Here is a 23,362-nt window from a genome sequence, read left to right as displayed (position 1 = left end):
CATAATTAATTTTACCCCAACAATAAGTTTTGCCATTTAAACCTAATCAAAGCTATCCATTCTTGCCAAGAGACTGTCCACTTTCTGACAGAAGGGAAAAAGAAATGGACTCAGTAATTGACATGGGAATAAAAGGAATGATTTCAGTCCTCTGATTTTTAGACTCAGTTCTACCTTCTGTTGAAGTTACAGTATAAGGTTAAAGTAGGGCCAGCACCAGTTTTAGCTCCTTGAACCCTGCCAACGGCCTTGTGTTGGGCCACCAAGAATGGGCTGGTCTTGGAACTTTTAGGAAGTCTGAGGCTCAACTCCATATGTACTAAATCAGAACCTATAGTTTAACAAGGTCCACAAGTGATTATATACACATCAAGTTCAAAAACAATGTTTTAGAGCAGTGGCAATAATGATACCTACTATTAGAATCACCTGGGGAGATTTTAACAGTCTCAGTACTCAGCACCACAAATCCATTATATGGGAACCTCTGAAATGTGACCCAAATATCATTATTTGTTAAACTCCCATGTGATACTAAAATTTAACCAATGTTGGAAAACTCTCTTAGGAGGGGGATTATTTTCAAAATGTGGAAACTTAGTTCTTTTCTCCTTCAGTTTCATTGTATCAAATGGGTTTTTAAGGTAGGTAAGTCTTGTTAAAATTTCAAGAGATTCTGATGTTAGATGGTTTGAGGACCACATTTGAGGAAACCACTGTATTATTTATCCTGTGTAGCTCATTGCTTTGGATTTAGGGGACTCTCTTAATGGAAAGACTAAGAGAAAATTTTTAAACAATATATATTCTTCTCCTCCTATTTTTCAAATAAAAACCTGAGAGGCACCTGCTTGGCTCAGTTAGTTAAGCATCTGCCTTCCATTCAGGTCATGATCCCAGGGTCCTTGGATCAAGCTTTGGGTTGGACTCCCTGCTCAGCTGGGAGTCTGCTTCTCCCTGCCTCTCCCCTCCACCCCCCACCCCCGGCTTGTGCACTCTCCCATGCTCTCTCTCTCTCTCTCAAAAAATAAATAAATAAAATATATATATATTTTTAAGATTTTATTTATTTATTTGAGAAGGAGAGAATGAGAGACAGAGAGCACAAGAGGGAAGAGGGTCAGAGGGAGAAGCAGACTCCCTGCCGAGCAGGGAGCCCGATGCGGGACTCGATCCCGGGACTCCAGGATCATGACCTGAGCCGAAGGCAGTCGCTTAACCAACTGAGCCACCCAGGCGCCCAATAAATAAAATATTTTTAAAAAATAAAATTTAAAAAAATAAAAATAAATAAATAAAAACCTGAGATTAGGACCTTCCCATGACTTATACAAAGCTATCCTACAATTTTTGTGAGAGATAGTACTAGATTTTTTTAGTTAGTGCAATAGAATGCCGTAGGTATGATACTATCCTGACATTTTCTGTTCTGTTTATATACACATAACTGACTTTTTACAATTATGTTATTTGTCTAATAGATTAGTTATTTTATTCAAATATCTGTTCTAAAGTTGTATTAGAATTATTTATTAGAAATGGTACCATAGGGGGGCACCTGGGTGGCTCAGTCGTTAAGCGCCCAACTTCAGCTCAGGTCCTGATCCCAGGATCCTGGGATCGAGCCCCGCATTGGGCTCTCTGCTCCACAGGAAGCCTGCTTCTCCCTCTCCCACTGCTTGTGTTCCCTCTCTGGCTGTGTCTCTCTGTCAAATAAATAAATAAAATCTTAAAAAAAAAAAAAAAAAGAAAGAAATGGTACCATAGGGGCTCCTGGGTGGCACAGTTGGTTAAGCGCCTGACTCTTTGTTTGGGCTCAGGTCATAATCTCAGGGTCTTGAGATCAAGCCCTGTGTTGGCTCTGTTCGCAGTGCAGGGTCGGCTTGAGACTCTCTCTCCCTCCCCCAGTTCATGTTCTCTCTCTCTCTAATATAAATAAATAAATCTTAGGAAAAAAAAAGAAAGAAATGGTACTGTAACACAGATTACATCCTACTCTTCATTTTGCTTCTAAGAGGCTATTAATGCCTGAGGTGCTTATTATTGAATAGTGAATGTTTTTTACCTAAATGGTGCCATTACTTTTTTTTTAATCTAGACAATAGTGTAAAATAAAGATATTTTCAGTTGTTACTCTGCAACTCTAGATGATCTGTGAAAATCTGAGCCTCTAGGAAATATTCTATGTTGCATAAAAAATTTAAAAAGCTACCACTTACTGAGAGCCTAATATGTGTCAAATGCTTTAATGCATTATCTCATGCAATCATAACACAATTGGTGTCGATAACTTCATTAACTTCTGTTTATTATATTACAGTTAATAAGAGGTTAAACTGGGATTTCAATCCTAGTCTACAAAATTCCAAAGCCCATGCAATTTCAACTAGATATCACATCCACCATATTTTTTAATATGGTCTTTGATTATGAGAATATAGACTGAGTCTTCATTCTAAAATAATTGAGCTGACAGGAAACTCAGAGATAATTCTTAGATGTGGACCAAAGGTGTGGAACATGGGAGGAAATTGACAAGATCACTTAGCTAAATTTATGTTAAGAATAGGGGTGTTTCACTAATTACATTTCTAAAGACTACAGAGCTGGTGATTTGTTGCCATTATCTTCACATTTATATTCCCATGCTTTCGGAATGATGAGCATGATTGCTGTGGAGTTGGTGTTAGTTTGTGGGGGGAAGAGACTTCAAAAGCAAAACAAAACATATAATTCCAAAAAACAATTTTTGTTTTTCCCAACTTTTGACTGTAATTACCTAAAAATGTGATAGAATTTTATAGAAAACACTGATAAACATATCACCGAGATTAATATTTTACTATACTTGCTCTATCATATATCCATTCCTCTACACAGCCATTAATCTATGTTATTTTCTATATATTTCAAAGTAAATTTTTGCTAAATATCTAAACATACATGCCATTAATTAGAGTTCAATATCTGTATTTTACTTTTATTTTTTTAAGGATTTTATTTATTTGTTTGAGAGAGACAGAGCACAAGAGGGGGAGGGACAGAGGGAGAAGCAGACTCCCTGCTGAGCAGGGAGCCCAATGCAGGACTGGATCCTGGGGCTCCAGGATCATAACCTGAGCCTAAGGCAGTTGCTTAACCAACAGAGCCACCCAGGCGCCCTTTATTTTACTTTTAATGCAAAATATACATAGCGTGAATGTACAATTCACAAGTGTACAATGAGTCTAGAAAGATGTATGCACCTGTTTAACCTCAAACACTAGCTAATTACAAAACTTTATCATTGTTCAGAAATCTCTCTATGCGCCCTGTCAGTTACTTTCTGCTCCCATCCCTGAGAGGCAATCATTTTGTCTTCTTCCTTTTTCCCATAGAATTTTTTTCCCTCTTCCAGAATTTCATATTAATGAAATCATGTACTATGTATTTTGAAAAAAATATTTTTTCATAATATAAGTAATATTTTTGAGATTCATGCATGCAACTTAGTAAGTTATTTATATGTTTATTTAAAAATTGCATGCTATTTGTTTTTTTAGTATTTTCTCACAATGCCCTAGATTATGCTGGATGTTTTATGTCCTTTATATTTCCATTAAAATTTTGGTTTCAGCTTGTAAATTTCTATGAAATAAAAGACTACTTCAATTATAATTGTGATTGCATTGAATCTATAAATTAATTGGGACATTTAGGATCTTAACAGTATTGATTATACCATTCTATGAGTATGACTTCTTTTCCTATATATTTGGTCTTTTCTAATTTACTTTATCAATGTTTTATAATTTTCAGTGTAGAAGTCATGGACAACTTTTTTGGTAAATATATTCCTGTTTTATATTTTTAACACTACTGTTAATGGAATTTATTTTTATTATTTCCAATTGTTTGCTACCAGTATCTGAAATACAGTTTTTAATAATATTAACCTTGAATACTGTCACCTTACTAAATTCAATTTTTAGATCCAAAAGTAATCTTGTATATTTCTTAATACTTCTATTAACCAATCATATAATATTCAAGTAGAAATAATTTTCCATATATATATATGATAAATATATGTAGTATGTATTTATATATATATATATGTAAAATCTTCACTAGCAAATGCCTTCATAAAATGTTGCATTTACATAATATAAAGGATATTTAGAGGGGAAGTACTTTATATTTACCATGATAATTATTAATTTTAGTGTTCTTCATTCTTTCCTGAAATCTGAGTTATCCTATTTCTTCTCTTGGAAGAATTTTCCTTAGAATTTATTGTAGTGTGGGTCTGTTAACTACAAATTCTCTTGGTTTTCTTTTTTCTGAAAATGTATTTTGCCTTAATTCTCAAAGGATATTTAAACTGGATTTCAGATTTTTGTTTGACATTTAAATTGTTCTCAGTGCACGTAATGAATCCACTATCTTCTAGATTCCAGTTTCAGATGAGGAATCAGTGGTTATCTGAATCATTTTTCCCCTACATGAAATCTGTTATTTTATCTTGGCTGCTTTCAAGATTTTCTCTTCATCTTTGGTTGTCAGCAGCTTTAATATATTGTGGTAGAATATTTTGTTGTATTTGTTCTGCTTTTATTTGCTGAACTGCTTACATCTATCTATTTTTTGTATTTCATCAAATTTGGGAAATTTTACGCATTATTTCTTCAAAGAATTTTGTTCTGCCCTATTGTCTCCCTCCTTTCCTGTTAGTTCTACAATTAAACATCTGTTAGACATTTGATATTGCCCAGGTTCCTAAGACTCTGATACATATATTTTTTTCAATAATTGATCTCAACTCTCATGGAGACTTATTTAGTTAAGAAGAAACCAACACATATGAAACTAATGATATATATATAACTGCTATACATATAAGAAAAAATCTATGAATATCATAGAATGTACTGTCAGCAATGCTTTTTGCTTTTGTTTTTGTCTTGTTTTTGTCTTGTTTTTAGAATGTGGTTTCATTGTTGAGTTACTATGCTGACTTTGTTGCTATCTTTTGAGGGTCACACATAAAGAATGTTTTATTTTCAGACAGAGACTGTTTCAAGTACAAAGTTGTTCTTTTTTTTTCCCATTTTCAGGTGGCATTACCCACACTATCCAAAAAAATTTTGAAAATAATTTAAATTATTTCAACCAATAAGTTTTTATATTAATTTAGAAGGTAAAATCTCTGAAATAATCTATTATTTTTATCTTAACCTGTCATGCCAGTCAACTTTCCATCTATTTGGTCACAGGCTGCTCATTGTATCTCATTCAAATCAAAATGGGTTGTTTTGTAATAACTCTTAGGGCTTTCTCAGGATATTACCTTTTCTAGAAATAGTATTTTCCTCACTTCAGTTTAGCTTGTGCATGGGCTAAGAGCAAGCTTTTCTCATTTAGAAATATGCTATGCATGAACAAAACTATTAATGGGGATGGTGTTATAAGTAGGCTGGTAACATGAAGAGGTGTTTGCTGTTTTTGAGGAAAAATGCCATATTCAATTGGTAGAAGTGTACACAGCTGTGTTTGGGTTCATCAAACATCTCATGATAAACGTCTGAGGTTTGCTTATTTTCCAAGTGTTTTGCCACATGTATTTCCCTTTATTTTTTAGCATGGAGAGAGTTTCAAAAGGCCCATATGCTGCAAGTTGCCATTTCATCTGTTTATCAAAATAGATGCGTAAGTAGGCTTTGTTGTCAATAAATTATGTTGAATGGGTTTATGGCCTGTTTTTCATCCTTCCAGATAACAAGATAGCTCAGAGGTAAACATTCCAAAGCCAGAGGATTTCCTGAAATTAAGAGTCTCTTATGGTTTGTCTCCCTCTCTGGTTTCCTCTTGATTCATTTTTCCCTCCGTTCCCCTATGATTCTCTGCCTTGTTTCTCAAATTCCACATATCAGTGAAATCATATGATAATTGTTTTTCTCTGATTGACTTATTTCACTTAGCATAATACCCTCCAGTTCCATCCACGTCATTGCAAATGGCAAGATTTCGGGGTGTTTTGATGGGTGCATAATATTCCATTGCATATATATATATATATATATATATATATATATATACCACATCTTCCTTATCCATTCATCTGTTCATGGACATCTAGGCTCTTTCCATAGTTTGGCTATTGTGGACATTGCTGCTATAAACATTGGGGTGCACATGCCCCTTCAGATCACATTTGTATCTTTGGGATAAATACCTGGTAGTGCAATTGCTGGGTCTTAGGGTAGATCTATTTTCATAAGTTGTTAATTTTTTTCTTTAAATTTTTTATAAGTTGTTAATTTTTATTACAAATTAAAAATTAAGTTCTTAAAAATCTCAAAAACTTCAAAGGTGTGTTGAGAAAAAAAAAACAGGCTTAAAAAAACAAATAAATACAACATATTTGCCATTACCAAGAAGAGACATATTTAGGTAGAATAATTAAAAAACAACCATGCTGCAAAGATAATGCAGATAGTCCTAGTTATCTGGTCAGTGGGCAAAAAGCAAGCACTCACAGTTTACAGTTCCCATCAGTTGTTCATTTCTTATTGCTGGAATTTCACATTCATTTCTTTTTTGTTGGATGACTAAACCCTAAGCTGGAAGATGATAGAGATAGTAATGGTAAGCAAGCATTTACTCAGCCCCCCACCCCCACCCCACTTCTTGCTTTGGGAGTGGACATATTTTCAGCTGGTAAATGCACTGCTTTGGTCTCTTTGACGTCATTTATGGTTTAGGGTTTTCTGAGTGCCTGTGCAGGTAATTGAAGTTGCCATGTACTGACTTTGAAGTGGCTGCTGACATTGGGTCTCATCCCCTTGATTTTCCTCATCTTCATTGCTGTGCTTCCTCGACTATCTTAGCAATGAGGACCCCTGCAGAACTGGGTCTATAACCCCCATACATATTCTGTCTCACTGGTCTACCTTGTTCTCCTGCACCCTGGTTGTCAGCTCCCTCCATCACCTCTCCCTATACATTAGGGTTGGAATACTATAGTCAACGCCCATGGGGTCTCTGCAGGTAGAAAGGTGGCAACCATTACCTAAGGTAGGATAGGCACTGTTGGGCCTGGCCTTCAAGAGTACTCTCTGTTCCTGCATTCTTTTCCCCATGATCACTATTCTGGTTATCCTGATGGCAATTGCATGGAGGAACCCTGGAATGTGGATATGGATAATGTCTATAATGGTGACAGTCTGCTACATGTTTACTGCCTTAAACTGGAACTCCACCAGGATCAGTAACATTTGCTGCCTCCATACCCTTTTCTCCTTCAACAACATCAAACTCCAGTCTCCCCATCTCCTACACTTCTGGGGTTATTCTTTATGATAGCCTGGTGTACAAATGCATCTTCCTTGGTATATTTATTGATGAAACCATATTTGTTTCTTACATTGAACCATTTTACTGTCCCCAAAACCTTAGTTGCAATGATCTTCTTGTCCCTACCTGCAGGCACTGCCTGTGTGTGGTCCCCTGGACTGCTGTTCACTGTGGTGCCAGGTTTGGTGTCTGCATCTGCTACAGGCTGCTGCTGGGTCTCAGCCTGGCTGCTCATGGTTGCCTTGATGGTCACTGGGGCCGCCTGTGGTAGCTACAGCTTTTCTGGGGTGTAGTGGAAACTAGGCAGGTGGCAGGGATGGGGCTGCTCTGGGCTTTCTGGGGTCCCCACTCTCTACTACCACTGCCTATCAAATTGAATGGCTTAGCTTTTAAAGTTAGGCACTTGTGGATTTAGACTGCACTTCTTCCTTATTTCTTATATGCCTAATTATTCTTCTGTAAAATTGGAATAAAATAGCTATTTTTTAGTAATATTATGAAAACAAAATGAGAAAATTAACATAACACTCAGTAGAGTTGCCATGAATTTGAAATGAGATAGTAGATGATAAATATTAGTTTCCTTAAACTTCCTATAAAAACTTAAAAAAATTCAATAGAAAAGTAACTTTAAATTTTAACTTTCAATTATTAGCATCATTAGCTCCATATTTTGACATTAAGAAAAAAAAAGAAAGAGAAGGGGCATAAATGAAGATGTTGAAGGGCTAACATGAAATATCAAGTCACTATTACAGATGTACATGGCAAAAAAGAAAAGATGATTAATAATTTCAGTTGCTCAACTCAAATGTGGGTCTTCTTATCATACAACCACTACATCTTTCATTGCCAGAGGAAGAGATACTCAGATTTCCAGAGCTGCTTCTAATTTTATCACAAAATGAATCCCGTTATTATTTCCATTTCTGATTTAATTTAGAAATTAAGGGGGGGGCTGGGTGGCTCAGTCATTAAGCGTCTGCCTTTGGCTCACGTCATGGGCCTAGAGTCCTGGGATCGAGCCCTGCATTGGGCTCCCTGCTCTGCAGGGAAGCCTGCTTCTCCCTCTCCCACTCCCTCTGCTTGTGATCCCGCTCTCACTGTCTCTCTCTCTCTCTCTCTCTGTCAATTAAATAAATAAAATCTTTGAAAAAATAAATTAAGTAAAAAATAAAATATGATAGAATGCAGCCAAATCTTGAGTCATGGGGAGATTCACAGCATAATATATTTTTTTAAGATTTTATTTATTTATTTGACAGAGAGAGACACATTTATATATATATATATAACACCAGAGCATATAAACTTCTTCAGACTTTAAGGGGGAAAAATGCTTGATTTGCCACCTCATTTTTTAAAGATTTTATTTACTTATTTGAGAGAGAGCACAAGTGGGGGGTAGGGGCAGCAGAGGGAAAGAGAGAGTCAAACTCCCCGCTGAGCAGGCAGCCTGATGCCACACAGATCCCAGGGCCCTGGATCTGAGCTGAAGGCAAGATACTTAACCACCTGAGCCACCTAGGCCCCCTTGCTATCTCATTTTATTAGCTGAAACTAAAATCAGACAATACAGTTGCAAGAATATGCTCAGAACAACTTAGTTTTCAGTTTAGATCCCATGATTTTAAACAGAATAATAGTAAGGCATGTGACAGGTAACTATTCATTCAGAACAAGCAGGACTCTAAAAATGAAGACCTTGAAGACTCTTAGAAAATATATTACAGACTGAGGAAAAATAAGAGTAGCTTAATAAAAAAAAATATCTATTGCTCACAATGATTGTAACACAACCGTGCCTTTATTCTCAATTACAAAGTATTTGATAAAAATATAAAAGGGAATCAGAGCTGTTTCTGTTAGTAGCAAGATACAACTTTAATAATCATTTACTTAGCTTAAAATTGCTAGCTGATGCGGTATAACAAACAATATATATTTTTTAAAAGGTGAATTATCAGTATCTTGCTATCATATAGGTTTTCTTAGAATAGAAAACCTAATAGAATCAACACAAAAATACTAGAATCATAAAAAGATCCACATGTGGGAAAATTTCTTAAAACGCATATATAAAATGCCATAGTTTTTCTATATCAGGAAATAAACTGAGAAGACCAAGAAAAAAAAATTCTCCAATATAATAAATGGTAAAGTCAAACTACTTAGAAATAAACATTAAAATATACATAGCAATTAGATTAAGAAAATCACATAAACATTAGTAGGCCTCAAAATATCAACAAATATAAGTTAATAGTATATTACTGGGAAGAAAACATTAATAACAAAAATATATCTGGTATTTTAAACTAAATTTAAGATTAGTAGAATTCTGATAAAAATTCTAATAAGACTGGGGGAAATAAACTATCACTCTAAAGTTTATTTAACAAAATGCTAAAAATTAAAATTAGTGAAAATTAAAGAAATGTGAAGGGGAGCAACAGTCTTACAACTTTTGATTGAAACATTACTAAAATAACTTTGGAAACCTGTGTCTCTTCTGTAGATCAACGAATACCTAAATTATTTCATCAAACAGGATACTTTAATTTGTGAAATACTATATATATCATATTTCACAATAGAATTATGAAGTCACTACATTAAACACAGATAAATGAATTTCAATTCCATAGAGATTTGAAACTCACACTATTGAAAACAAATAAAAGAATTAGAAGAATTTCTTTATGTACTGCATTTTTTCCTCCTTAATCTTGTAGTTTTTCTTCTACCTCTCTCACAGATATGCTAATTTAACACATTCCTATTTTGAAAGCTTGTAAAATTATCTAATATACTAGGCAACAAAAATATGTACATTGACAGACCTATGTATATGTATACATAATTTATATGTATATATAAATCATATGTAATATTATTTTAACATAATATATAAATTATCTATAATCTATTATAGATATAATGCCTATAATTAAAAGGCCCAATATTCAAAACATTTTATGCATTTAGTTAGCACATTTAAAAAGTACACATTATGAAAAAATATTAAATGTAAAAATGTTAGATTTTACTTAAGATACCTCTTTAATGATGTATAACTAGATGAATAGTATGTCATACTAAAAGTAGACAAACTCTAACATCAGTTTGATTTTTTGAAGCTACAGAAATGCCTTGTTTACATAATTAAAAATAAGAGAATAGAACTTCTGTAACAGCAAAATACTCAATATTTGAATTTCTTCCAAAGACATGACACATATCACATAGGTCATTAAACAATTTGGATGATGAATAACTAGATTAAAACTTGATTAGGAGGCTTCAGTTTTATTGAAAGAAAAAAATCATACATGTAAAATGATTTTTCATTTCTTAGAATCTCACATTCTAACTTTTTAGGGAGAGTAACAATAATGCTTCACCAAGTTTTACCCAAGGTCTATTAATTTCAACCATTAATCTTTTGGTGTGCAGTGCTCCTGCATCTTAGCTACACAATGAAATCACCTAGAGAGCTTACAAAAAACACTGTAGTCTGAGTCACATCCCCAGAGATTCTGACTAATTATTCTAGCAAACAACCAAGGAGTTGCAATTTTTAAAAACTTCCCCAGTTATTCTAACATGAAGCCAAGGGTGAGAATTGTTACACCCCTTGTTTTTAACCAATGCACACAGAAAGGTTAAGAAAATTGGAATATTGATTAATTCAGTATATCTTTGCAAATGTCATAGTTGAACAAAATTTTTATTTTAATATATTTATAAATACTCTGATATAGAGAAATGTTAAAAAAAGCATATTGTACATTCATATAATATATTACTGTACAAAATTACAAGAGAGGGAGTTCTCATCTTTAAGGATTTTTTTCACTTTTTCCTAATTCCACAATTTCATTTACTTGGAATGTCCACAGTAGTTAAGACACGTTGTAGGTTAGAAAGAGAGATGTTTATCTCCAGTGGCTGTCCCACTTTGTTCACCTATACCTAGGGCTATGGCCTTCAAATATTTAAAACACTTGTATTATAATATCTCTAGATGGTAACAATTCACAATAATTATCAACAGGGAAGATGTCTTAACAGGGAAAATGCATCACAATGCTTCAAAGCCCTGTTTCAACAACATATAAATCACTGATATTGCTAACTGATCTGTTTTACTACTGGTTTCCAGTTTCATTTATATTTAGAAAAAAAATAAGGAATGAATTGTTACAAATAATCACCAAACATTATCTTTTTATTATGGTAAATACTGTAAGAAACACAAACAAAAACAAAAAATAAGTTGTCTCTTTCCTCAAGCTCCTTAGATTCTAATAGGTTTCTCTAAAATACAACCAAATAATAATAGTGTTAAATAAAAAGTGGTGAAGGCTTGTATTTCCACTAATATTGTAGGCTACCAACCCAGAGCAATTATTTTCACTGATTACATCCCAAAGGAATGGGATTGTATAACAAAGAAAATATTAAATGGGTAAAACTCTGAGACTACATAGAACTGATGAGAGACACTAAAGGATTTATGAAAGATCCAAGAAGCCCACAGACTCACAAGAATTAACAAGCAGGATAAATAAGATGAAGTTTACATTGCGGTAATAATGAAGAACACTAAAACTAAGACAGAGATTTTACAAGCTGCCAGAACTAAAAGTTTACCTTAGAAGGGGTAACAGTTTGACAGATGACTTCTTTTCCATCGCAATGGATGTGGGAAGACAGAAATATGACAGTGCCCATGTGCTGAGAGAGCAATAACTGTCAGCCTAGATCATTATAACCAGTGAAGGAGTCTTTCAAAATGAAAGTGATATAAAGACATTTTCTACAGAAATCACTGTGGCATACCACCCGCAGATACTCTCTAAAGAAAATTCTAAATGTTGTGCTAATGGGGCGACTTGAGTAAGAGGAATAAGGGAAATCACACAGTCTGTTAAATATAAATAGGGAACACTAAATGTATATTAATTGCATAAAACTATATTAGTGGATTGTGGAATTTATATGAAAAAGGAAAGAATTAAAATGCACACAAATTAGCATGCAGTTGCTGATGGGGAAGAATCAGGTTAAAATGTTCTAAAATCTTTAAATTTTCCAGGACAAGGTAAAATATATTGATTAAACTTAGAGATTGATTGATCAAGTGTGTATTTTGTAATGGCCAGGGCACATAATACAGGATAGAGACAAAAAGTATAACTTACAAACTAGTAAATGGATATTAACAGAAAGAATAAATAATAAATTCAAACGGAAGCTAAAATCTAAAAGGAAAAAGAAACATAAAATAGATGGAATGTAAAGTGAAAAACAAGTCCATTTAAGCTTTAATTTTTATAACTAAAATTGATTAAATACTTCAGAAAAAAAAGTTGTCTTCACGGATTATGAATGTAATCCAAACCATGCTGTTTATAAGAGACAAAACTAGATAATAAAGTACCAAATGATTCATAGTAGAAGATGAAAAGGTACTACTAAGCAAATTCAAACCAGAAAAGCTGATAGAGCTCTATTGATAACAAGACAAAGAGGATGTAAGGCGAACATAATTACTAGTTTAAAAAATTGCTCATTCTTATGACAAAAAGGTCCAATTACCATGATTACATAAATGTTCTAAGAGATCATTCACTTAACAGTTCACCCTCAAATGTAGAAAGCAAAAGACAGAAATACCAGGCATTTCACTTTAACATACTTTTCTTAGCAATTGATAGGACAGGTTGACTAAGATTAAATAAGACTTATAGAAGACTTAAACACATTTTAATAATCAACCTAATATTTGGGGTGCCTGGGTGGCAAAGTCAGTTGAGCCTCCAACTCTTGGTTTCCACTCAGGTCATGATCTCATGGTCATGATCTCATGGTCCTAAGATCAAGCCCCATGTTGGGCTCCATGCTTAGCATGGAGTGTGCTTGAGATTCTCTCTCTCCCTCTCCCTGTACCCTTCCTGCTCGTGCTCTCTCTCTCAAATAAATAAATAAATCTTTTTTTCTTAATCCACCTAACATTTATATATAGAACAATGAATCCAGAAACTGCAGAATTTAATCTTTCTAAATACAAGGATATTGGTAAAATGGACTGCATATAAGGACTTCAAGAATCTGTGACACCAGTTTGTGTTCTGATTATTAATACACAAAGCTATAAATGAAAGGATTCCACGTAATTACATAATCAACATGGGTTTGAAAATTAATAAGCCTGGCACAAAATAATGTCTGGGTAGAAATAGATATCATAGTAAGAATTAGAAAACATTTATAACTAACTGGTGATTAAAATACTGCATATCAAAACACTTGGGAGAGAACTAAAGTGATGCTGAGAAGGATATGCAGAGCCTTAAAAGATTATGCCTTAAAAGAAAAAAATGATGAAAATTAATGAGGTAACTCAACTTAAATGAATAAAAAAGGGAGAAATAAAATGAGACAGAGTTCAATTTAAATATAAAATAAAAATAAAATGGAGAGGAGAGAATCAATAAAATTAAAGTTAGATTTTTGAAAGACTAACACAATTGACAAATCTCTGGCAAGACTAAGTGAGAAAAAAGAGTAGAGAAGAGAGGGTGTGTAGCCACACACATACATGCCCCAGAAGTGTGAATTACTAATTATATAAACTGAAGACTTTAAAGAATAGTGAGAAAATTTAGGGACAACTCAGGTCAAAAATTGTACTTTGAGAACTCATACAAGAAGAAAATAGAAAACTTCATTGTTTCATAATTAATGAAGACTGAGTACATAGGCAATATATTCTAAGAAGAAATTCAAATCTTAGCTGCTTCATTTAGCAAGTTTAACAAATGTTCATGGAACAAAAAATTCCATGTTTACTCATTCTATTCCAAAACATGCTGAGGAAAACTCCACAGCTCACTTTAAGAAGATAGCATAAACAATGCTAAACTTGGAAAAGAAGAAGCCAAGAGAAAATAATAATGCTTTAATATAATTAAACTGTACACAGTATAAAAATAATTGCATTTTAGGTCAGATAAGAATGTAAGAGTCCAAAACACTGGCTAGAAAAAAAAAATCCTTAAGTGTGTGAAAAGGGTAATTCATTATAGGCTAAATTTTGTGTTTATGATTTACTTAAGTCTTTAAGTCTTCTTCTGAATTGTCTTTTCTTCTTTTACAGGTGTGTTGATTCTTGTCGATTCTTATAAAATAGTGGCTATAAACTATTTTTGCAAATATCTTCTCTACTCTTTTGGCCTTTCATAGTCTTAATGGGGTCCTTAAATAAAGAGAGCTTCTGAATTCTGATGCAATCTGATAAAGTAACCTATTTTTCTCTAATGTAGATTCTTTAGTTCCTTTTTTGATTATCCTATTTAATAAACTCTTAACCTACTCTAAGTTTATTAACATAATTATCTAAAAGCTCCATATTTTTTATTTTGTATTTAGATTATTATTTTTATCCTTTATGTTTAAATCTATAACACATCTGGAATTTTTATGTTGTATGAAGTGGTGTAAGGATGATCAATCAGGATCAATGATTGTCTTTATGTGGAAAAGCACCTATTTCTGAAAAGTCCATCCTTACCTTGCTACAAAACAGTTTCATCTTTATTATAAATTAAGTAAATGCTCTAGTCTGTTTTCTCTGTTTATTTCCTCTCTCCTGTATTGCTCCATTTCTGTATTCCTTAAACTAAAAAACCCTGGCATGATGTATCTTCATATTCAAGATTGTCTTGGCTATTTTTTGCCCATTGCATTGCCATATAAATAATGAAGCAGGGTTTTTTCCCCCTTAGTTTTACTGAAGTATAGTTGATAAATAAAAATAAATACTTAAGGTATATAACTTGATATTTTGATATATATATTCATTGTGAAATAATCACCACAATCAAGCTCATTATTCATTATCCCACATAGTATCTATCACTTTACATAATTACCGTTTAAAAATTATTGAAATATAATTAACATATAATATTGTATTAGTTTCAGGTGTACAATATGATGACTCAATATCAGTATATACCGTGAAGTCTACTTGATATCCATCACCAAGATAGTAACAGTGTTTTTCTTGTTAAGAACTGTTAAGATTTACTCTCTTGGTAACTTTGTAATGTGCAATGCAGCGTTATTAACTACAGTTACCATGCTGTGCATTATAGGGGAGTGAAAATACTCTGTATTATACTTAGGGATACATGTCATTTTACATTTGACCAAACCTATATAATGTACAACAGTAAGAATGTAGGGTGAGTGGGTTATGGGAAATCTCTGTACCTTCCTTTTAATTTTGCTGTAAACCAAAACTGTTTCAAAAACATAAAGTCTTCATAAAAAAAATTAAAAGCCATGTCCTATTACTGAAAGATGAGAGAATAATTTACCAGCAGATGTCCACACCATAGAAAGCTTAGTTATCTTCCAGTGCTTGTCACATGTCTAATATATGTTGGGTACTTATATCTGATGATTGATTATTACATCTAACTCCTTAATCTTAGAAGAAATAAAATATCTTCCTTTATATCCAGAGAGGCTAGGAAGCATGAGACTTATTTTCTCTAATTAGAAATTGTACAAAATTTGTAAAAACTTAGACTTTACTAAATTTCAATTTGGATCCATTTTTTTTTTTCCTCAGGGAGATGAATTTGTTAGTTTTTCCCAAGGTGACTGTAGTCCAGGATCCAACACTCCAAAAGATCTATTCATATACTTCAGAAATTGGTGGGATAAAAATGAGATCCATAGACAAAATTAGAAGTACTTAAATAGTTGTGTGAATTTTGAAAATGGCTATTGGGTATATTCATCACTAAGCAATTTGGCTTTAGTTGGCAGAACTTCATGTAAAATGGCATTAAATTTTAAGTAGCATAATTGGGTATTATGCATATTTATGAGTGAATAATAAAGTGAATTTAGCTGCAACAACTTAACTCAGTCCTTAGACAAATGGATTGATGGACTGCAATGCTATGATGTGAATTTATGTTTATTTTTACTACTTTCTTGGATGAAAACAATACCAATGGTCATGATAATGATGGCTATTTGTCATCAAGTCAAAAATTATTCGAAATACTTTGCATGTTTAATTAATTTTAATCTTTATAAGAATTCAGTGACTCAAGTGACCCCATTTATGCATAAAGAAGCTAAATCTCAAAGGCTCAGGTTAAAAAACTGGTGAGAGAGGAAGATTTAATTCAGTTTCTACTCTGTGTCCAAATCCTCAACCTGTTCTTTCAGTTTGTCAAGTCTTTGGATAAAAGAGATGAGACAGTTTGTTAATAACTTGGATTGTAAGTAGAATCAAGAAGGAGCTGGGCAGATGGGAATAATGGATTGAATCATCTAGTATAAGTTTAATGGGAAAAAATAAGGGGTCCTGTACTTATTAAAAAAAAACAATTGTATAATACTTTATTAAATTTGATCATATAAAATACATCAAGTTGTAGATATCTGAAAATATAATTTGTGTTAATAACATAATATTACAATTCTGGACTCTGATATAATCAGGTTGCCTGAAAGGCAGTACTGTATGTATCTCAGGTAAGGAGGATAAAAACACAAAACTATATTTTTTTCTATCATTCCATTCCACTTATTTTTGAGTTTAGTTCTGGACATCACAATTTTAAATAGTGACATTGACAAATTAGAATGTGTCCAGGGAGAATAATCATCATAGAAAAGAAATCAATACAATATATATGAAAATTTTTTTCATTGATTAAAGAAGATTCATAAGGAAATTTATTTTTATTATTTTTATTTCATCTTAGTTCTATTATTTGGAAGAAAGACTGCACTTCATCTACATAGCCCTAGAGTTTTGGGACCAATAGAGTAATATAAAGGATAAAAAAATGTCAGTTTACTATAACAAAAAAATTTCTAATAGTCAAAAATTTCCAAATAACTAGGCCACTCTTGGATATTAGGGCTTTTCTTTCCTTCCTTGATGCTTTTGATCAGAGAAAAAATATTACTTCAGGAAATACATTTAGGGATTTGTGCACAAGAAGTCATGCAGCTCGCTTTTTGCATGATGTTCTATTTTTTTTTTTTTTTATCATTTACTAATGAAACAGGGGCACCTGGGTGGCTCAGTGGTTGGGCGTCTGCCTTTGGCTCAGGTCATGATCCCAGGGTCCTGGGATCGAGCCCCGCATCGGGCTCCCTGCTCCGCGGGAAGCCTGCTTCTCCCTCTTCCACTCCCCTTGCTTGTGTTCCCTCTCTCACTGTCTCTCTCTCTGTAAAAAAATTTAAAAAAATTTAAAAAAAAGATTTACTAATGAAACAATTATATGATACAGAATCCTCTAGAAAAAAATATGTAACAGCACTTTAATCTCTAACTCTTCCACCATCCTTTTTTTTTTTAAGCTGGTAAATCCAAGACCAGGTAACTGAGGGTCTTATTATCTGCTCCATCTTCTAAAGAAATCTAAATAAAGGGTATTTAAAGCAGATAAGAATGAACGGCATATTACAAAAACTGTTACACTGATTAAGATCACTCTGTGCTTCTTTAGCCTTTAATCCAATATTTTGTTCTTGTTTCAAGTGTTCTTTATCCTAAGGTATCCTCATCTTCTGATAATTCTTACCAGCTACTGAAATTTGATCTTAGTTGCCCAATGCCTGTTGTCTTTAGATTTTCTTTATATCTTCTAGAATCTAAATAACTTGTTAGCAAACCTGATTAATTTAAGAATGCCAACAGGTTAGTGAATCATAATTGATTAATATCACTTCTATACATACTCAAGATTATTTTTTTTAAGATTTTATTTATTTATTTGACAGAGAGAGCAAGAGAGGGAACACAAGCAGGGGGAGTGGGAGAGGGAGAAGTGGGCTTCCCACCAAGCAGGGAGCCCAACACTGGGCTCAATCCCAGCGCTCTGGGATCATGACCTGAGCCGAAGGCAGGCACTTAACAACTGAGCCACCCAGGCACCCCACTCAAGATTCTTTAAAAGAAAACTTTTAATCTACTGAAAGAAAAATTACAATGGAAATTCCAAACCAGTGTCAGGTCTTGGTTAATTGTTAGACAAAATCTATTTTTTTTTTTAATCTCATCTTGAAGTTACCTGTTTTAACCTTCTGACAAGCATGATTCAAATGGCTATACCAGTTGATATTGCCTTCTATTTAAGCAAAGGAAAGAGATGAATATTTTCAGTTCAGTAGTCAATCCTCCCTTTCCTATAGTTTTATAGCCTCTTTGGCAAGCAACCTCAAGCACCCAGCAGGAACCAAAGGCCAGAGCTCTTATCTGCCTCTTGAGTACTGGACAGAAGAACCTGTCCTCACTCAGCAGTTCAGAATTTATCCCCCATCTATTTAATCCCAATAATTATATCTGTAAAAGATTATCTGACTTTTTGAATCAGACTTTTTTCTGGATTCACAATTTGCCGCCCTCCCAACCTTCTGACCCTAACTTGGACAGGGCTAACAAAGTTGAGAGCAGAAATAAAGCAAGGAAGGAGAGATTTAGCTCCCTTTCCTACACACTTATGAAAGGTAATGTCTGCAGAGTTTCAGGAGCCGTCTCCAAATACTCAGCTGGAAATGTCTGCTCCTTGTCTTTGAAAACCAAGGTCTGTTTTAACACTGTGACCCTGTCATTGTAAGAACTTAAATTAGTATTGAGTGTAGTCTGTTAGAATCCTAAGTATCTTTGAGCCTACATTAGTTCTATGATTCCCGTGCTCCAGTGACTATGAATTAAGGACAATATCAACTTCAAGGTTCTTCTTTCTACTCTTAACTTTTTAAGATTGCCATTAGCTAGATTAATATTTTGTTCTTAACTGTTATATCTGTCTTTCCCCCTCCAAATCAAGTCTTTCAGATGACAAGTATTTTATCTTGAACTAAATAGGGACATAGTGCTTCTGTTTTCAAAAATGTTTATTATTTGTCGAAGCCTAATTTAATTTATCTTTAAAAAGTGGTTCCTCATGGTCTTTATTAGTACTGCACTGTAACTCTGCTTCATTATTATGTTTGTGTCCCTTTAACAATGCTTTTATCTTAGCAAAAGATCTTTTTGCAATCCAGACGATGGGACACAAAGCATTGAATAAATCTGATTTTAATATTACTGGAGAGCTCCTCTATAGTCAAACAACATTTCACCCCCATCATAATGTTTATAGGAATGATTTACAATGCTGTACATGATATAATTCTTTAACAATAGTCCAATAAAAAGGATACCAATATATGGTTGCACAAATGTCTTTCTCTTCAATAAAATTTTTAGTTATGTGAACACTCTATCTTTTAGAATGACTTACAAATAAAATTTCTACCTTGACTTGTGTATTAAAATACAGGGAAGGAGAGCAAAATCTATTTTTCAAAACATAGCCTAACCACCTAATGACTTGTTTAACCGGCATCAATCTTTGTACCTGCCAGATCTTTTCTCTTTCCTTCAAATAAACTGGCATAATGCTGATTTGGTTCATATGTTGACACAAAATGCCCTCTATCCTAGAGGAATAATTATTAGTTTTTCCTCAGTGTGGTTTGAAGGTACCTTTGGTCTTAGAGATGGTCCTTTTCTCCCAGAAAACAAACAAACAAAAAAACCCTAATCTATTCCTTGCTCCTTCCTGCCCCATTTGAAGAGTGATAAAAGGAAAGCAAAGTATTTTCAGGAAAAATGAGGCATACAGAAGTGTTCTTTCTTAAATGTTTCAATGAAAAAGCTTAGATTTAATCTAAAGGGCAATTTTAAGTAAATTTGTTGTAATGTAGGTTACTCCTTGGAGCTGTGCATCACTATTTTCTGAATCCTTATCTGAGATAACTCTTGAGCTTAGCGGTACATTGTATGGTCTTGAACAGCAAAACTCTCTTTGTTCCTCAGCTCCAACATGGCATGTAAATATACTTCATCATCACTGGCCCCAACACAACAAATTTTATGCTTGCCATGTGCCTTAGTATATTTGGACTGCTGTAACGGAATACTATAGACTGGGTGACTTATAAATAGCAGAATTTTATTTTTCACAATTCAGGAGGTTGGGAGGTCCAAGATCAAACTGCTGGCAGATTTGGTGTCTAGTGAGAGCCCCATTCCTAGTTCATAGAAGGTCATCTTTTTGCTGTTTCCTCACATGTTGGAAGTGGGTAAGGAAGCTCCCTATAGTCTCTTTTATAAGGGCACTAATCCCATTTGTGAGGGCTACATCCTCATGACCTAATCACCTCCCAAAGGCCCCATCTCCAAATACCATCACACTGGCATTAGGATTTACATGAATTTGGGGGAGATACAAATATTTAGTCTATAACACCATGTTTCTTAATGATATACACTTGCCTATATATCTGGCCATGGAAAGAGTTTCACCAGGGCTTTCAGCATTTCTAGGTTAGATCTGACTCAAACTGTTATAAACTTTCTTTTTCTGAAACCACACATGTTTTATTTCCAACTCATTAATGTCACTGGACACTTTCAAAAGACAAAATTGATAGCTAGTGATTATTTTTAGAATTATTGTATAGTTTTTCTTTAGCTTTTTCAAATCAAGCATGTCAGCTAAGTTTTCAGTTGCATTGTCTGCCCTTCTAAAGATATTCTTAGTTTGGTAGAACTACTTCCAATAAGAAACAACTAAATAAAAATCACCTCATATTCAATTTTCTAATCCCATGGTTTTAACAAGTATCTCTAAAATGATTGCTTTAGAATGATTAATACTTAAGAACTTCCTTAGAGTTAAAACAAACAAATCAATATAAATTTAACTATGTTTTTTGATATGTGAGATGATGAATTTCATATCTTGCTTAATGAGACTCTTTCACATGCCTTTTAAGTGAAAAGTATATCAGTTGCAGGGGAAGGGGGTTTGCTTATTTGCGTCATTGCTCAGATAGGCATTTATTCAGAGCTGCAAGTAAGTCAGTGCAATCTATATGGGTAGCTACCTTTACTTCCCTCTATAAAGGACACACACACACACACACACACACACACACACACACACACAGAGTAAAAGAATGGAAGTCTTGTGCTAGAGTTTATTGGTTACAAAGGTGTACATATACATACACAATCATACATATAATGTATTTTTGCAATGCATCAGTTATCAGTTATTTTTTATAATTACAAAAGAAGCAACTGCAATCAGACAGGTTATAAATACTAGTGCTCCCATTTTCTAGTTGTATTCTCTTCAGTAAATCTTATTACTTCTCTGACAATTTTTTCCTTCATTTTTAAATGACAAAATTTAAAATTTCTCTCTTTACTCACAATGTTATTATCAGGGTCAAATAATAAAGTATATTTGTCAATTCTCCATAGACTGAAACTTACTATATACATATTATTAAGAATCCCATATGAAAAATTTCTCTCATTGATTCCTAATGGCATTCTGAATATAAATTGAATGGGCCTTTCTTTTTCTACTACTCTTCCTCTGCTTCCTTCTCTTCTTCCTTAGTGCTTTCATACTGTTACTTAGTAAAAATGACACAACACGCTCCATGTTTGCAATTCAACCTTGCAAGATTTGGCTGCCTTTGAGTCAGCCATGGACTACTAATGAATATACTGATAGCTTGACATTTCCAACCTTTTCCAAAACCTGAGAACCTAATGTTAGTTGTCCTTTTTAATATAGGCAATAAGAGGTAAGTCCCTTATTAATTGGAGGAGACATCCCAAACCTGGGTTAACCACCACCTCACAATAGGGAACTCAGGTCTTAATCTTTCACATTTGTTTCTCTGTTTGTCTCCATTCCTTTTAGAGTTCTGACCACTTGACAGGAAATGTTAGCCAGCTACTGCAATTACACATATCAAAATTACCATCCTGTGGTAACTGTCAGCTTAGTGCATTAGCTAAGGCTACAATTACATTGTGACATTTTGCTAATTGTCATTCAAGCCCCAAAGACAAAGATGCTGACTCTAAGTTCCAAAGCTGACCTTTTTAGAGGGAGCTAATTGGAAGAGTTCCTTTCCTTCCCAGGAACCTTCTATTTAGCATCTTTAAATAACCTACAAAAGCATTTACCAGCATTAAGATACATAATGCCGTCACTTCCACTTACTCTGATCCCTGGATCATATTACATTTATCACTTGATTTGAAGCATTAAAACCCTACCAGCCTTCTCTTCTAATCAATGGTAATTATTTCAAACAGCTTTTAATAGATAATTCAATTATAAGTCCTTCAGAAACCTGCCACTTTTAAAGACAATGAAAACAAACAATAAAAAAAACCCACACAAAATAAGAAGAAACAATGAAGTGCTGAGGCAGGACTATGAAGAACCCTTACAGCTAAATTTGAAAACTTACCATTTGCCATGAGAATTTGAATAATATAAATGCAAATGTTAACCTAATAGGTACATTCTCTTAGAACTCAGAACCACAAGTTGTTTTGTTGTATCATGGGCACCTGGGTGGCTCAGTTGGCTAAGCGACTGCCTTCGGCTCAGGTCATGATCCTGGAGTCCCAGGATCGAGTCCCACATCAGGCTCCCTGCTCGGCAGGGAGTCTGCTTCTCCCTCTGACCCTCCCCTCTCTCATGCTCTCTCTCTCTCTCATTCTCTCTCTCAAATAAATAAAATCTTTAAAAAATGCAAAAAATAATTCAGACATTGATGTATTCAAACTGAAAGCTCAGATTTAAATTTTTAAAGATCATTTATTTGACAGAGAGATGGAGAGAGAGAACAAGTAGGCAGAGAGGCAGGCAAAGGGAGAGGGAGAAGCAGGCTCCCCGCTGAGCAGGGAGCCCAATGTGGGACTCGATTCCAGGACCCTGGGATCATGATCTGAGCCGAAGGCAGCTGCTTAACCAACTGAGCCACCCAGGCTCCCCTCAGATTTAAATTTTAATTCACTAGTATTTCCGGATTTGTTTGCAGTGACTGCATAAAGTCATAATGGGTTTGTGTGTGAAATATGGATATTCAAGCCTACCCATTCTCTGTTGCCAGCACC

The 23,362-nt window shown here is 33.9% G+C and overlaps 1 pseudogene; it reads right to left on the bottom strand.

The window, feature by feature from the left end:
- Nucleotides 1-6,643: 6,643 nt before the first annotated feature.
- Nucleotides 6,644-7,570, bottom strand: LOC113938413 (annotated as a pseudogene).
- Nucleotides 7,571-23,362: the final 15,792 nt, after the last annotated feature.

Source organism: Zalophus californianus, chromosome 8, assembly GCF_009762305.2.
Source record: "Zalophus californianus isolate mZalCal1 chromosome 8, mZalCal1.pri.v2, whole genome shotgun sequence".
NCBI lineage: Eukaryota > Metazoa > Chordata > Mammalia > Carnivora > Otariidae > Zalophus > Zalophus californianus.
This window is presented reverse-complemented; position numbering and strand designations above follow the sequence as displayed.